Consider the following 16,395-nt stretch of genomic DNA (forward strand, 5'->3'; position numbering starts at 1 on the left):
ATATTTCACCAAATAAAATTTTACTTGGTTAGCCCTTCCTGATGTCACCCACATGCTGAGGCTTCATTCTCAGGTGCAAAGCTCCTTTATTCACAAGTTCCTTAGAAGAGTGTTTTCCAAACTAGGCTGCATGTTAAACTCACCTGAGGGTCATGCAAAAATACCGATGCGTAGCTCCAAGATATTCTGATTGAATTTCTATGGGGTGCCACCTGGGCATCAAGATTAATAAAAGTTCCTTAGATAATTCTAGTGTTCAGCAATGTTTAAAATAAGGAGGCTCCCAGTGTCTTCCAACCAGAGAGGAAAGGAGTAAGGAAAGTTGAAAATAGGAGATGTCAATCAATAGTAAATATTTGAAGCAACAGAGTTTCTATAACATTTACTGTTCAATTCAAAGTATGTGCAACGACATAATACTTTCACAGATAATAAAGAGGCTACCTAAGACAATATATAGGAAACTCTAATAAAATTCAGTTGCTCAAATAACGTACAATTTATACTTTTAAAATTTACATAATACATAACACCCATTTTATGAATTTATCACTAAAATATATTTATTTGTTGGAGCATTATTAGAAAGGAATTTCTATTTTCAAATAGAAATACCCGCATTTATAGGAACTTTCTGTGTCCTGAGTTTTCAAAGCATTTTTGTACATTTTTTATTCAGTCCACATAAGATTACTCTGAAGCGAACTTGTTAAAGAATGTAACTCAGCTGGGTGCGGATGCTCACGCCTGTAATCCCAGCACTTTGGGAGGCCAACACAGGTGGGTCATGAGGTAAGGAGTTCGAGACCAGACTGACAAACATGGTGAAATCCCAACTTTACGAAAAATGCAAAAATTAGCCGGGCGGACGCCTGTAATTCCAGCTGCTCAGGAGGCTGAGCAGGAAAATCGTTTGAACCTGGCAGGCGGAGGTTGCAGTGAGCTGAGATTGCGCCACTGCACTCCAACCTTGGTGACAGAGCAAGATTCCATAGTAAAAAAAAAAAAAAAAAAAAAAAAAAAAAAAAAGAATGCAACCCAAAGTATCTACATCATAATCATGTTAATTGTTTACTTAAAGTGTAGGGGTTTTCTGCCCTTTATATTCAAGACTTACCAAGAATCAAAATTCCTGAATGCACCTTGATTTTCTGTATTACCTAATTATCACAGGACTTCTATCCTAAAATAGTAAGAACTAGGTGCTGTTCTTCATTTTAGCTAAGAAAACTAAATCTATAGTTATGAAAAAATGATTATGCTCATTTGAGTGTTTCTCTTTTAATGCTGGATATGTACATGATTAGCTAAACTTCCTTCTCAAAATGTTGGAATGGAGAAGACATCACATTTGGGTCAACACTTTAGTAATACTGAATGCTTCATATGAGCTAAGAGTATTGTCTTAAGCACTAGGAACACAATAATAAAAAATGCATGATATATGGAATCAAGGGATCATTAAAACCTCAAACTCACATATTACTTTAAGTGAAGAAGCAATTGCAGAGACTTTGTAATTAAGAGAACTAAACTTTCTGTCCTTAAGAAGAACTGCCCAGTTTTGGACAAGGGATAACTGCCACAAGCTTTTTAAAGAAGCATTAGCAAGATAATTTCTGTGTGCCTCTATAACAAAGCTGGAAGACCTTTGTAGAGCTTGCTATGTCTAGAATAGGCTGGAAATGATTAACAGTTCAAAACATAGAAACAAATCAAACAGAGAAAAAGTTAGATTTTTTAATGGCATATGGAGTTTAAGAGAAGAGTTTATTTCAAATGCTAATTGAGCTAGCATATATTAATGTATAAAAAATAAGTGATTACAGTGGTTTTGATTATTTTCCTTTTTTGGATGGTGGAACAAATATATACGAGTTCTTTATATATATGTAATTTTGCACACTTCTTTCATTTTCAACTTAACGCTGTACCATGAGCATTTTATTTCTTTTTCTTTTTGGAAAACTTTTCATGGTCTATGTAAATGTCTGACATAGAGATGTATAATCATTTATATTAAAAATCCAATTATGTTACAGAATTTTTATTTTCACATTTTGGGCATAATAAATAAAATTGTAATAAACATATGTGCACCGAATCCATTGTCTATACTGTATATTTAATTATTTCATTAAATGGGATCCCTAGAAGTAGAATTATGCTGGATTCAGTAGGAGAGATAACGGATATAAACTCTTTGAACATTGTGATATTTATGAACTATTTTCTGGAAGAACTGTATAAATAAAAGCTTTCATTAGTATTTCATGAGTGTTTGTCTCCTTCTACACCTTCTAACAGAATATTATTGTTTTAAATCTTTATCACACACTTCCAATTTGCAATCATCAATTATTAGTGATTAATCGTAAGGCTGATTAATAACTTCTTGCATATTTAAAAAAGTGACAATCATTTATTTTATTACTTCTTTAAATTTCAAGGATTATAGTACACATTTGCTAATTAAAAATGCAAATGAAAGTCGTTTCTGTCCTATGAAACATAATAGTGATGACAGTTTTCAAGAATGAAGGAAAGAAAAGTAACGTTTTTGACCATGTGCTATATACTCTTATGAACATTTGGGGATTTTGTTTTTATTGTAGATGAGAACATCAGAAAATTTAAGTAAAGTTTTCAGGATTTTTAATTTACAATTTAGCATCAGCATTATTCAACATTAATATTGACTTCAAATTTTATGTTCTTTTGATTACATAACTATAAATAACAGTTTTATTTTTATTTCCATGGTCAAAATATATATATATGAGGTCACAAAGGGCATCACTGTCTTCTCAAAGAGCTGCCTTCTTAGAAATTAAGTAATGATAAATAAGAATTAATAATGGATTAATAAAGTTAATTTTAAAAAGATGTTTGCCTAAATATAGAAATAACTCAAAAAAAAAAGGTGACAGAGCAAAAACAAGTACGTTTAAATTTTACTGAGCCACAAATAGTTTAAAATTAGTTGAAGACAGTCAATAAACTTAAACATTGTTTTTAACTTAATCCAGTTTTGTTTCTAGGTTCATTTCTTCTTAAATACTGTATCACAGTCTCCCTGCTGATATCATCTAAAGCTTTGATGTCTGATGCTCATAAGTTACAATAAAAGCAAATGATATTTCTATATTCAAGTGTACAGAACTTTTATTTAAGTTTCAAAATTCTAAAAATGATAAAGTTGAATGTTAGTACTGAGTCAAGTATTCCCAGTTTAAGATGAAAAACAGGTTTTTTCCCAAAATAATTTCCTTAAAATGTTTCTTTGTGAGCACAAATTTAATTTTGAGGCTAATTATAGAAACTAAAATTTGTTTAATATATAAAGCTACATCTTTTGACATCAGGAATACCTATATATGCATGGATCTGTATGTTTTCAGTGATAGATTGGGCTATATTGTCTCTGTTTACAAAAGTAATATATTTCTACACATAAAATGAAAAAGTATTTGTATATATACTTACAAATAGATAAATGAAAGAAATATATTATCAATTACATATATACTGAGTTACAGAATATGTCTCTGCTATATAAGTAATACACGTTATAAATAATTGTGTATCCTTTGCATGCGATGAAAGTAAACATTATTTTCCTCTAAAAAATTATGTCACACATTTTATTTGGAATAAAATAACACTGAATTTCTTCTAGAAAGGATATTAAGGTGATTCAACATCAGTTTTGAAATTATGAAAATAAATGACTAAGAACTCAGTATATAATCATAAAATCTAACTTGTACATGTAAATTTTCGAAAGCAATAAAGTATAAAGGCAGAAAACAATTAATAAGGTCAATATGCCTCATGATGAAGAACATACAGATAGCTAACTTTTATCTTCTACTTTTATAACGTTATCATTTGTTGCCTATGAGTGGAGGAAGAAAGTTTTCAGAAAGGTAAAGCATGTGTAGGAAACCAAATAAGTTACTTTCACCCTTAAAAATAACTGTTTACATTGTATCTGAGATACAATTAGCTTTGAGCTTAAAAAACGATTACAACTAACTATAAAATAAGTGGACAAAGACCCAGGATGTCCGCACTATCTCTAAAATCTCTATTAACCGTGCCTGCTACAAAACTTATTTCATCAATAATTTATTAAAGTTAGGCCCCTTTTCTTGACGAATTCTGCAGACAAGGGCAGTAAACTTTCCCTGATTAGAGTAAAGGGGATTTTTTTTCACGATATGGCTGTGTTTCCTAATTCCAAGCTGTTCCAATCCTGAAGATCTATAAACGGGCCAGATCTGACATTCTGACTTAGGAAATCACTAAAGAACAGCTCTAGTTATTAGATAAGGTCTTTCCTTGTATTTTCCAAAAGCAAGTTAAGTTACGAAATGTCTGTTTTAACACTCAGAAACACACAGCATACTTATGTGGTGAGCTAGGAATGCAGAAAGGCCAAATGAGATCAAAGAAAAAATTTGCATTTTCTCTTTTTCTTCAGCCCAAATGTCATTAGCAACATTTCCAAAATTATTACTTTTTACCAGGTTTCTTGGCTCCTGTTAGCCCTCAAGCTCACAAAACTATTAAAACAGAGACGAAAGAATCTGAAGGAAGTACCTACATTAAGCAATTGTGCATTAAGAAAAAGAATGCTATCTATTTAATTAACATGTCACCTTCTGGAAGGCCAGGTGTTCCTTAGAAGTCACCTATATAAGTATTGATCTATCTAACCTCATGCGGTTTGACAAGATAATGTGGCAACAGAAGCTTTGTCTGAGGGAAAAAAATATGTCTAAAGACTTGTTTACTACTTCAGCTCCTGTTAAAAAAAGGATTTCACAGTGCAGTCTTTGTTCCTAAGTAGGGTTGTGCCTTTTGTACAAGTTAATGCTTGCAGAACAATTTTACTGTGATTATTTGTTGTGCATTACTTAGACATGTGGGTTAGAAATGTGTAGCAGTTATTTGAGTTTTTTAGGCTATATTCATCTCCCAAATGTGGGTGACATATTACATACATTTAGATAGAACAGTGCTGATTTTAGAAAATTTAAAATTACTATGTAATACAGGAAATTACTAAGTATAGGAAAAGTATGCTTATCTGTCTCAGTATTTACTTGTTTAATTATATACATTTATAAACGCACATATATACACACATGCACATTTCTGAACTATAGATAAATATATAGCTACATATATATTTTTGTATTATATTGTGTTTTTATGCAGATCCAGACATTTATCAGAATTATTAATATATTGGAATGGATTTTTTCTTACTATTTCTTTGAGAAAAAAGAAATCTAAATATGACTGGCTCACACTTCCTCCGTCTTAAAAAACCTTAGAAATAAAAATGATTGCGTAATTCAGAAAAACAATTTAAGATCAACGTAATAAAAGTATAGATGTGTCCATGTGTCAAGCTTCTGTTTTATTAATATAACCAAATATAAAAATACAGCCAGCAAGTGCCCTTTGAAAGTAGAGCTGAACAAGCCCTAATAACGGCAGACAGGAAACTTTCACTGAATAACCACTTTACATTGCCAACAGTATGACTACTGCTCACTTTCAAGAATCATGTAGAAATGCTTACAATAAAACTAAAATAATTTCAAATTGTAGAAACTAAACGTGAAAATGCGCGGACAGAATCTACCATCACTCAGTGAACTGACAAGCAAGCAAAAATGCAAGAAATTCAGACAACCATCCTGCCCTGTATAAAAGAGAAAAGAGCACATAGGGATTCTCGTGATTAGGAGGACTGAATGTAGGTAAACCAGGAGCAATTGTCCAGATTGTAGCATAGCACGAAGAAAATATTCCACTTCATTCATCCATTTGTTCAAAGTTTGAATTTCTTAAACTGTTCTTTTTTTTCAGTTATCTACTGCTATGTAACAAATACATTTTAAGCTCAGTGGCTTAAAACAATGACCATTTTAATATTTTATAATTCTCTGGGTTGTCTGGGCTTAAATGGATGGATTTCTGGTTCCTGTGATGTCACCTGACTGGACTTGAAATCCAGGATGGCAGCCAATCCTGAAATTGGCTGGCAGTTAGTGCTGTCTGTCTATAGCCAGTTTACTTGAAATTTTTGAGAAATGCTCATCTCTCTTCCATGTGATTCCTTCATGTGGTTTGGGCTTCTCTGGGAGAACAATAGGTTACAAAAAAAAGCATTCAAAGAAGACACATTCCAATGCCTGAGGACCCATCAAGCCTCTGCATTATGCTTGCTAACATCCCAAGAGCCAAAGTTAGACATAGGGCAAGCTCAAAGTCAAAGTGGGAGGGAACTACACAGGTCTGAATACAAGAGGGCATAGGTTCACTGGGCAACTCAAAAGTAACATAGTTTCCCTTGCATGCTTGCATGCATGTGATCGAATAGGGGAATGGTCTCAGAAGTGGATTCAGGGTAGCAGCATTGAGAAGGGAAGAGGGCTAGCAGGAATATAGCCTCAGTAGTACTGCAGCTTCAGACTGATCCTATGGGAAGCTCTGAACCTAAATTTCACCCAGAGTTAGTCCAGCCTTAAGACAAGGGGGGCATGGAGTTTTATAATTACGATCGTAAGTCTTTAGCTCTTTAGCTCTAGGAAGGAGAAGGGAAGTGAGGTGGCATGGCATCCCAATGAGAATGGGGTGGCTGTGAGTAGTCAACCATTGTAGTAGCTGGAACAGGAAGCACTTACAGCACACACAGCATCAACTACAGATGTCCACCTGCAAAGCTTTGGAAATACATAAATGTTCCTAGGAATATTAATGCTGGCCACATTGATTCCACACATATCATGGAATGCTCCTCTTTGTAAAAATGTCGTTCATTCTATGAATTTTTATATTATCTATGTATTTTTATATTTTGTATATCTATATATATATTTTTTTTCTCCTTATGCTTATAAGAACTCTATAGAAGAGAAAAATAAAATCTATAGCATTTTTATTTTACTTTACTTATTTTTGGAAAAATTATCCTAAAGTGAAGAATTCACTTTCTAGCATCCAATGCTCAGCCCATAATCCATTCATTACTGGATGATGAGAATGAATTAATAAGGTAAAGAAAGAAGAAAAAGATAAAAATGGCAAGGAGAATTTCTACAAGGAGGACTTGGAGAGCTAGGGGAAAGAAGGAGGCTTCCTGAGGAATAAGAATTAAGTGTCTTTTTACTCAGTGGGAACCTTATCAGAGAGAGCTTACCAGAAAAGACAGACAGGATTTGTTGAAAAATCTTTAATAAAGGCCATTGCAAGGCTTGTTTGTTCATGAAATACTCAACTGAAGGTATAATTTAGAGAAATACAGGGGTTTAAAAGGAAAAGGAAAACAATGATCTATCATAAGGACAGAAAATTTTATATGTCATCACAACAGAATGAAAATAGGAGGAATCATTTGATATATTTATGAGAGCTTTTAAAAATCAATTATTAAAGAGATTATAACATTCTTTGAAGGAATAGAAAGGAAACTGACTTTTAAAATAAATATATGTTTATATTTACAGGATACTGGAGCAGAAAATACAGTAACATTTGCATGTGTATAAGTCTTTCGTAAAGTTTAAACTTAGATGGCATGAAGTATGGTATATTTTAAAATTAATTCTATAATTTTAACATAAAGTGTGTAATTTAACAATATTTATTCTAAAGACGATATTCCTGATTTAATATGTAAAGTGGATATTTTGAATAAAATAATCTTTAGTGCTTGCTTTTGGCTAAATCAAGTGAAAATTCAAATTGTAACAAAAATGTTATAGTCCGCAAACGTTGGTTAGATTACTGAGCTCATTTACCAAATATTAAAGTAGCACTATAATAAACATATCAATTTAGTGCCAGTAAACAAATAGTGTGTTAGGAAGACCAGAAAGTCAAGTGCAAATGAATACATTTAATATAATAAAAGGTGGTTTAAAATTATTTGTGAAAAGATAAATCCCAATATTTCCTTTTTCTATAGTACAATCCTGATGTTTCTGTAGTTGATTTGAAAATAGCACATCAAATCATAAAGGTACTAGAAGAAAACATGTTACTCAAAGACTAAATTTGGGGCAAGAAAGCATGTTTTAGCAAGGTCACAATGTTCTAATCACAATTTGTGAAAATACTGATAAATTATCATAACAGTTAAACATTTTTATAGATTAGAAAACCAGAAGCAAAATCATATTTACAACAAGAAATGGGCCGGGCATAGTGGCTTACACCTGTGTTCCCAGCACTTTGGGAGGCTGAGGCAGGCAGATCACCTGAGGTTAGGAGTTGGAGACCAGCCTGGACAACATGGCGAAACTCTAACTCTATTAAAAATTCAAAAATTAGCTGGGCATGGTGGCGCATGCCTGTAATCCCAGCTACATGGGAGACTGAGGCAGGAGAATTGCTTGAACCCAGGAGGAAGAGGTTGCAGTGAGCCAAGATTGTGGTACTGCACAATAGAGCAAGACTCTGTCTCAAAAAAAAAAAAAAAAGAAAAAGAAAAGATATGAAAAGATTAATACTCGTCTTTGATAAAGATCATTTATAAATCATTAATCAATAAGCAATCAAATAAAATTATTCAAATTGGTGTGTGTGTGTCTGTGTGTGTGTGTCATGTGTGTGTGTGTGTGTGTGTGTGTGTGTGTGCATAGAATAAGAGAGAGAACATACATGTACTGGGTAGGCAAAATAATAATAAAAGGCCCAATTTCTTAATGGAAGAATAAGCACACCACACAGATACACAGATTAACTTTTAAGAAAAGATGAATGATTAATGAACACATGAAAGTATGATAAAGTCAAGGAGTTGTGATTAGGAGGATTGAATGTAGGTAAACCAGGAGCAATTGTAATTTTATAATCTTAATTAAAATATAAAATGTAAATACACCCTTTTGAAATCAGTCAGAAGCAATTTGATGGGGCAAAGTATTATCTAGGCTAGTTTGAGGAAATATGCACATCATGAATTATTGGTGGGAATGTTAATTGACGCAACTTGCTTGTAGGGAATGTTAATGTCTACAAAATTTTAGCATGCACATATCATTAGACAAGAAAGTTAACCTAAAAGGGCATTTGAAAATGTACATGATCAGGGAAGTTCATGTGAGCATTGACTGTGATTCAAAAAGGTTAAAACAATGATAGGCTAATATCATGGAACAATTTACAGTTATTATAAAAGAATAAGGTAGATCCCCACCTGTGATCTAATGTGATCAGAGACACATGTACACACACATGCACATTGATAAACACATATTCTTCCATATGCTTTGAGATGTCCACTAATAAATAACATTTTAATAGAATTTGGCTCTGTGGAAGACTAAATAGGTATAATACAAGTTCTGGAAGAAACCCTGGAAGGAGAGGAATCTGTGAAAGCTGAGCCAAGCAATGGAAGCAGGGCAAAACCCCTGTCACTGGTAGAGGAGAGCTGCTTGGGCCATCTATTACCAGATCCATCTATAACAATGGGAGTGGGCAATCATTGTCTTATTCTACCGAGATTTGGGGATTTATTTGTGACTACAGTCTATCCTTGTCTATATTAGAAAAATAAAACATATACGTTTATTACTCTTTTCCCCCAAAAGTACAAAATAAATTTCAACGTAAGAAGCACCTTGATTTTATTGTACTTCATTTTAATGTTTCTTTCCTATAAGGAAATGTTTTGTAATTTTTGTGTTAGGAAACACCTAAAAATTCTCTTAAATTTCATTTATCTAAGATTTCGGCACACGGTTTAGCCTTTATTTTTTTCCAAACCAACAAATATTTTGGAAAGTGAATTTAGCTTCTCAGTTTTCTGATAGAGTCTAAAACTATACATATAATGTAAGACATACAGTGAATAATTTCTTTCACAAAATATCACACGGAAATCCTGAAAACAAAGGAATGTGGCTCATGACTACTTAGATGCCTCAGGTAAGGGTTAGATCTGTACATGAATCATTGCTCAACCAAAAATCTAGTAATAACCCATCTCAGGTAAAGTTTGTATTGCACAAGTAAAGAAAATTTCATGGAAATATGCAGCTATAATAGTATGCTTCACTATTTTGAACAAATCTAAACATATAATTTGCAAACGACATCAGATCAGAACGTTTTACAGTATCCCACTTATGTTATGAAATTGAATTCAGAGTGGTTAAAAGTTATTTACTCCCAGGAATAACATGTCATCATTGAATAGTGAGCATAGTAAAGATAATCATATGAGTGGCAGCAAAGCCTTTATTTGAGCTTCACCTAAACATCAAAGAATAATATTAACTTTAACTAGAAGATAGCCACATATTCTAAAATATATAAATTTATATAAAATATATAAATTTTAGAACACATGTCACTATCTTCTAGTTAAAGTTAACATATATGTTTAAAAATATTAAAAACTAAAATGTTAGTGTTTTTATTTACAAAACCAATTTCCTGTCAATGTTTCATTTGAGTCTTTACTGTCTGAAGAGTAATCTAATATACAAAGCTACAATAGTTTTGGCATAAACACCAATAGCATGCCTTTCAATAATCAAGGCTTCATTTACTCTATGCATGAAAAAATTCAAGGAAGTCTGTGTTTTCTTCAAAAATTATTTTACATATACATGTTATGTGATTTTATGTAGATAAGCACATTGGAACAAAAGATAACATATTGAATTTTTAAAGTTTTTTAATTGACAAATAATAATTGTACATATTCATGGGGTCCCTAGTGATGTTTTGATATAGATATAGATATTCCATGGTGAATAGCATATCCGGCATCTCAGATATTTATCATCCCTTTGTGCTGGGAACATTTAATATCCTCCTTGTATCTATTTGAAACTACATATTAATGTTAACTAGAGTCATCCTACAGTGCTGTAGAACGCTAGAACCTATTCTTTCCATCTAGCTATGATTTTGTATCCTTTAACAAACCTTTCCCTATGTACCCTTCCCCCTACTCTTCCCAGCCTCTAGTATCCTCTGTTCTACTTTTTATTTCTACATTACCTTTTAGTTACCTTCTATATTACCTTTTTTAGTTTCCACATATGTGTGAGAACGTGGTGTTTCACTTTCTGTGTCTGATTTATTTCACTTAACATAATATCCTCTGGTTCTAACTATGTTGCCACAAATGACAGGATCTTATTCTTTTTTAATGCCTGAATAGTATTCTATTGTGTATAATATATACCACCTTTTCTTTATCCATCTATCTGTTGTTGGACACCTAGGTGGATCCCATATCTTCGCTATTGTGAATAGTGCTGCTATAAACATGGGGGTGCAGATGTCTCTTCCATAAACTGATTTCCCTTCCTTGACATAAATGCCCAGTAGTGAGATTGCTGAATCATATGGGAGTTCTTCTTGTGTTGTTTTGGGGAGAACTCCGTTGTGTTCTCCACAGTAGCTGTACTAGGTTTACGTTTTTGTTTTTGTTTTTTTTCTTTCATATCTCTCTACATTAAACTCTCCTCTCTCTCAAAGAGGGCAAACCTTGGTGGCACACTTGGGATATCTCTGGCTTACATAAGTTGTCTTCTTCAGAGTATTCCTTCTTGTGTTCCCATGATTTTTAGTAGATTTGTAATTTAAGAGAAATATTATATATATATGGGAGTTATACTAGTTAAGGAAAGTGTACTACTTATAGATTTAACAACAAACTTTACGATACAAAAATCTATAGAATTTTATTTGTTGTAATTTGACTTACATTTAAATACATTTAGCTAGTATGTTATCTACACTTATTTAGCACATACTATGTAATAATTATAGCACTAGCATTCCAAATTCATGAAATTGTTCAATCTTCACATCTTTGTGAGTTGTAAGTATACAGCTATAAGAAGTTAATTAAATTATCCAAGGTGACCCTAAAGGTAAGTGATAGATCCAGTATTTGACTTATGGATGAGATGACAAAAAAATGATATATCTGCTATGCAATATGTTGTTCCTCTAAAAATAGGAGTTTTTGGAGTATCTATGAGTCAGGATCCAGTCGGAAGAAAGGTATCACATAGTAATTTGAAAAGACAAAGTTTAATGTGAAACACTATCTAATTATGATAAAAGTCACTACAAAGATGTACATAGAATTCTGAAGGGTTCTGTAGGGATGAGCGAGAGTATTCAAGGGAGGACAAAGTTGGAAGTGGCCTCTCCCAAAGCTGAGGCTTCATCCTCACTGGGGAAGGCACGTTTCCGTCCACTGGAAGGTAAAGAAGTTTACTGGTTTTCCTAGACCAGAGAATAGGCAGAAGGAAATTTTTCCCTGGACACAGGGAGGGGAACAACACACACCAGGGCCTTTTATGGGCTGAGGGAAAATGGGAGGGAGAGCATTAGGACAAATACCTAATGCATGCAGGGCTTAAAACTCTAGATGACTGATTGATAGGTGCAGCAAACCACCGTGGCACATGTATACCTATGTAACAAACCTGCACGTTCTGCACATGTAACCCAGAACTTAAAGTAATTTAAAAATAAAGCTATCATAAGAGATTTGCCTACAATATGGACAAGTAAAGGCCTAAAAGTAAAGAAAAATGTCTTCAGATCATAACAATGAACTCGGAAAAAATAAATAAATAAATAAATAAAACAAACAAAAAAACTACCTACAGGCATGGGATAGTGAAAAAAAATTGGCAAATTTTAGTGGAGAGCCAACTGGGGAAGAAGGAAAAGGCATAGGTGATTTCTAGCTATACCAGCTTTAAACTGTCAAGATTACAGTCAATCCAACATGAGACAGCCAAAACTCTGGGAAAAAAAAGATCTATAAAGTTTTCAATGTGAATGCAACCAAATAAAATGCTTAATCAAAAAAAAAATCATTCTTTGGAGAAATATAAAATAATTTAAAAATCTACACAACATAGCAGTTACAATGGCTAGGATGCAACAATATACAACCCCCAAATTATCTCACAACTAAGAAGAAAAGCATAATCTATTCCCAAGAGAAAGATTAATCAAGAAATGCAAACCTAGGATGACCAAGATAGAAGTTTTAGATGGCAAGTTTTCTCAATTTGGAGAAAGATAGAAATTTACAGATTCAAAATATCAGCAAATCTCAAACAGGATAATTATAAAAACCATCACTAAGCACATCACAAGTAAAATACAAAACAATTAAAGTTAAGAAAAGGTCTTTTAAAAAGCCAGAAATAAATGGGATATAATGTACAGGGAAACAGTAATTCTAAACAATGTTAATTACTAAATAAAAACAAGTGAGGTCAGAAAACAGTAGAACAACTCAAGGAAGAATAAAGAAAAAATAATCAGAATTCTGTATCTGTCTCAGAGACTGGAAATTATCCTTCAGAATTAAAGTGAATGAAAGGCATTTATACATACCCAAAAATAAAAGAATCAGGTCCCAAGACATTTGCACTATAAAAAAATGCTAAAGGAAGTTTTTAAAATCATACCAGATTGAATGTCAAATCTACATGAAGGGAAGGCAATTGATTTCACATTAATATGAGTTTATAAAGCAAACATGTCAACATTGTATCTCAGAGCCCACAGTGATTTTAGATGGGTACATACGGAAACTGCAGCATGAATGAAGGAGTTTGGGATGGACATGAATTGCTGCCAAGTATTTTCTTCACAGTGCATAAAGTTGAACAACGTTAACTCCAACTAGACTCTGAAAGTTACAGATTAATATTGTAATCCCCATTTTAACCACAATAGACATAATACTAAGGGGCATATCTAAAAATCCATTAGATGATAGAGAATGAGGTTCTAAAAATGTTTTCAAAGAATCTGAAAGAATTCAGGAAAGAGAGACAGAGGGAAAAAATGAGAGAGGATATACAGAAAATGCTAGATATAAATTCAAAAGCCCAAAACTTACGTAAATATTAATATAATGGCATTCCCACAGAAAGGCAGAAATTATTAGAATAGGTTAAAAAAAAGTATTCCAACTATATACTGTCTACAAATGATAGACTTTAATATAATGCCACAGGTAGCTTAAAAGCAGATGAATGAAAAATGGAAAGAACAGGAAGGCTAGAGTGACTACATTAATATCAGATAATAGTGATGTGAAGTAAAAGTGTTACAAGAAATAAAATGAGATATTGTGTAATAATAAATGGGTCAATTCTTTAGGAACACATAACAATCATAAACGTCTATGTCCGTAGTAAAAGCTCTTAAATACATGAAGCAGCTATAAACATTAAAAGGAGATTTAGGAGATGTAGATCATTTCACAGTCATGGTTGGAGATGTCAACATCACTTTCTCAGTAGCTGATAGACTAGCAAATTCTGCAGGAATAACTATTTTTAAAACATTTTAATAATAAGCCACACCTCTACTCCACACCACACACAAATATTAATTTGAGTTGGATCATCAATTTAAACATAAAAGCTGAAATAATCAAGTTTATTTAAAAAAATAGAAAAATATAACCTTGAAATTAGCAAATATTTCTTCTTTTTGATTGTTTTTAATTATACTTTAAGTTTTGGGGTACATGTGCAGATTGTGCAGGATTGTTACATATGTATACACACGCCTTGGTGGTTTGCTGCATCCATTCCCCAATCATCTACATTAGGTATTTCTCCTAATACTGTCCCTCCCCAATCCCCCCACTCCCTGCTATCCCTCCCCTAGCTCCCTTACCCACCGACAGGCCCCAGTATGTGATGTTCCCCTCCCTGTGTCCATGTGTTCTCATTGTTCAGCACCCACTTATGAGTGAGAACATGTAGTGTTTGGTTTTCTGTCCTTGTGTCAGTTTGCTGAGAATGATGGTTTCCAGCTTCATCCATGTCCCTGTAAAGGACATGAACTCATCCTTTTATATGGCTCCATAGTATTCCATGGTGTATATGTGCCACATTTTCCTTATCCAGTCTATCTTTGATGGGCATTTGGGTTGATTCCAAGTCTTTGCTGTTGTAAACAGTGCTGCAATAAACATATGTGTGCATGCGTCTTTATAATAGAAAGATTTATAATCCTATGGGTATATACCCAATAATGAGATTACTGGGTCAAATGGTATTTCTATTTCTTGATCCTTGAGGAATCACCACACTGTCTGTTACTTGACTAACTCATTAGTCAAATAGCAAAATACTTAGAAGTAATAAATTAGATGTTGTCACACTGCAATGCATTGGTTTTCAAAATAGGTTTGTGCTGTGATTCCAACAGATCTAGAATTGGCTTGAGTCGCTTTGTCCATGTACCTACATGTCACTGACCTCTCGTCAAGGAAGGTACTGAGTTGCCGTGTTACTTTGTAAGCTTCAGTCCAAAGGGTGATTTGAATGAATTTGTCAACATTATTTATTAATAACAGTAGGATCGATGATTTACAGCTGCTTTCAGTGATAACCCTGAAGCTCTGCTGTTGGGGCTGATTATAGGGAGAATATGAATACGTAACCAGAAGGATATAAGAAATTTTGGCCAAAATATCGTTCAGGGCTTCCTGGTTTCAAAATATTCCATGTACAGGTGAGTGGCTGGTGAATCTAGAGACAATGCTCCACTGTTAAGGCCCACACAGAGGGAGAGCAGTGGCATCTCTCACCTGATCTCCCAGCCTCCTGCTGGGAGGCCATCCTTAGCTGTGCCCTACCTAATGCTGCAGCCATCCTGTGCCTTTCTTGTGCAGTAAACTTTCTATTTGTAAGCATTGCCATTTGGGGTCCTAGGTGTTCTTTAGCAATATAGAACCCTAACTGCTACTTTTAGTGCAATATTTTAGTATAATTTTCTTTTAAATCAAATTGGATGAAGTACATCATATCACACAGACTTATTTTTGTCTGTTTAAGCAAAGAGATGTTAGAGGCATGTGCTAGCCTCAGTGGAAACACTGCCCAGCACCTCCTGAGAGAAAAACACCTCATGTCTAATAAAAACAAATGGCTTTTGCTTGTGGGTTAGTTGTATTGAATCTAAATGAATAGTAGGAAAACACACTTTTGAAGATAGAGTGAAATCTGTTTTATTGAGACATTAAACAAAAGAAAATCAACTATAATTTTCTAATTTGCTTAAAAGCAGCACAGAATGTTTCATTTATCAATACAACCAAGATGCCACGCTTTTTTTTTTTAAACACAGTTATCAATTGGAATATTGTGATGGTATTCTGATGATCTCCAAAAGCGAATCACGTACATGATTGTGTACACATTTTACTGTCTTCTTAATACAATGAAAAATGATCAATTCCATATCCTAAGGGGAAGTGGCAAGTAATCTATATGTAATCCAATGCACTCCACTAGTATAAGTCAAGCTGGACAGACCATCAACTATGAATCTACCTGCTTCTTTTTTTTTAAGTTT

This window comes from Cebus imitator, unplaced genomic scaffold, assembly GCF_001604975.1.
Source record: "Cebus imitator isolate Cc_AM_T3 unplaced genomic scaffold, Cebus_imitator-1.0 Scaffold43, whole genome shotgun sequence".
NCBI classification, from domain to species: domain Eukaryota; kingdom Metazoa; phylum Chordata; class Mammalia; order Primates; family Cebidae; genus Cebus; species Cebus imitator.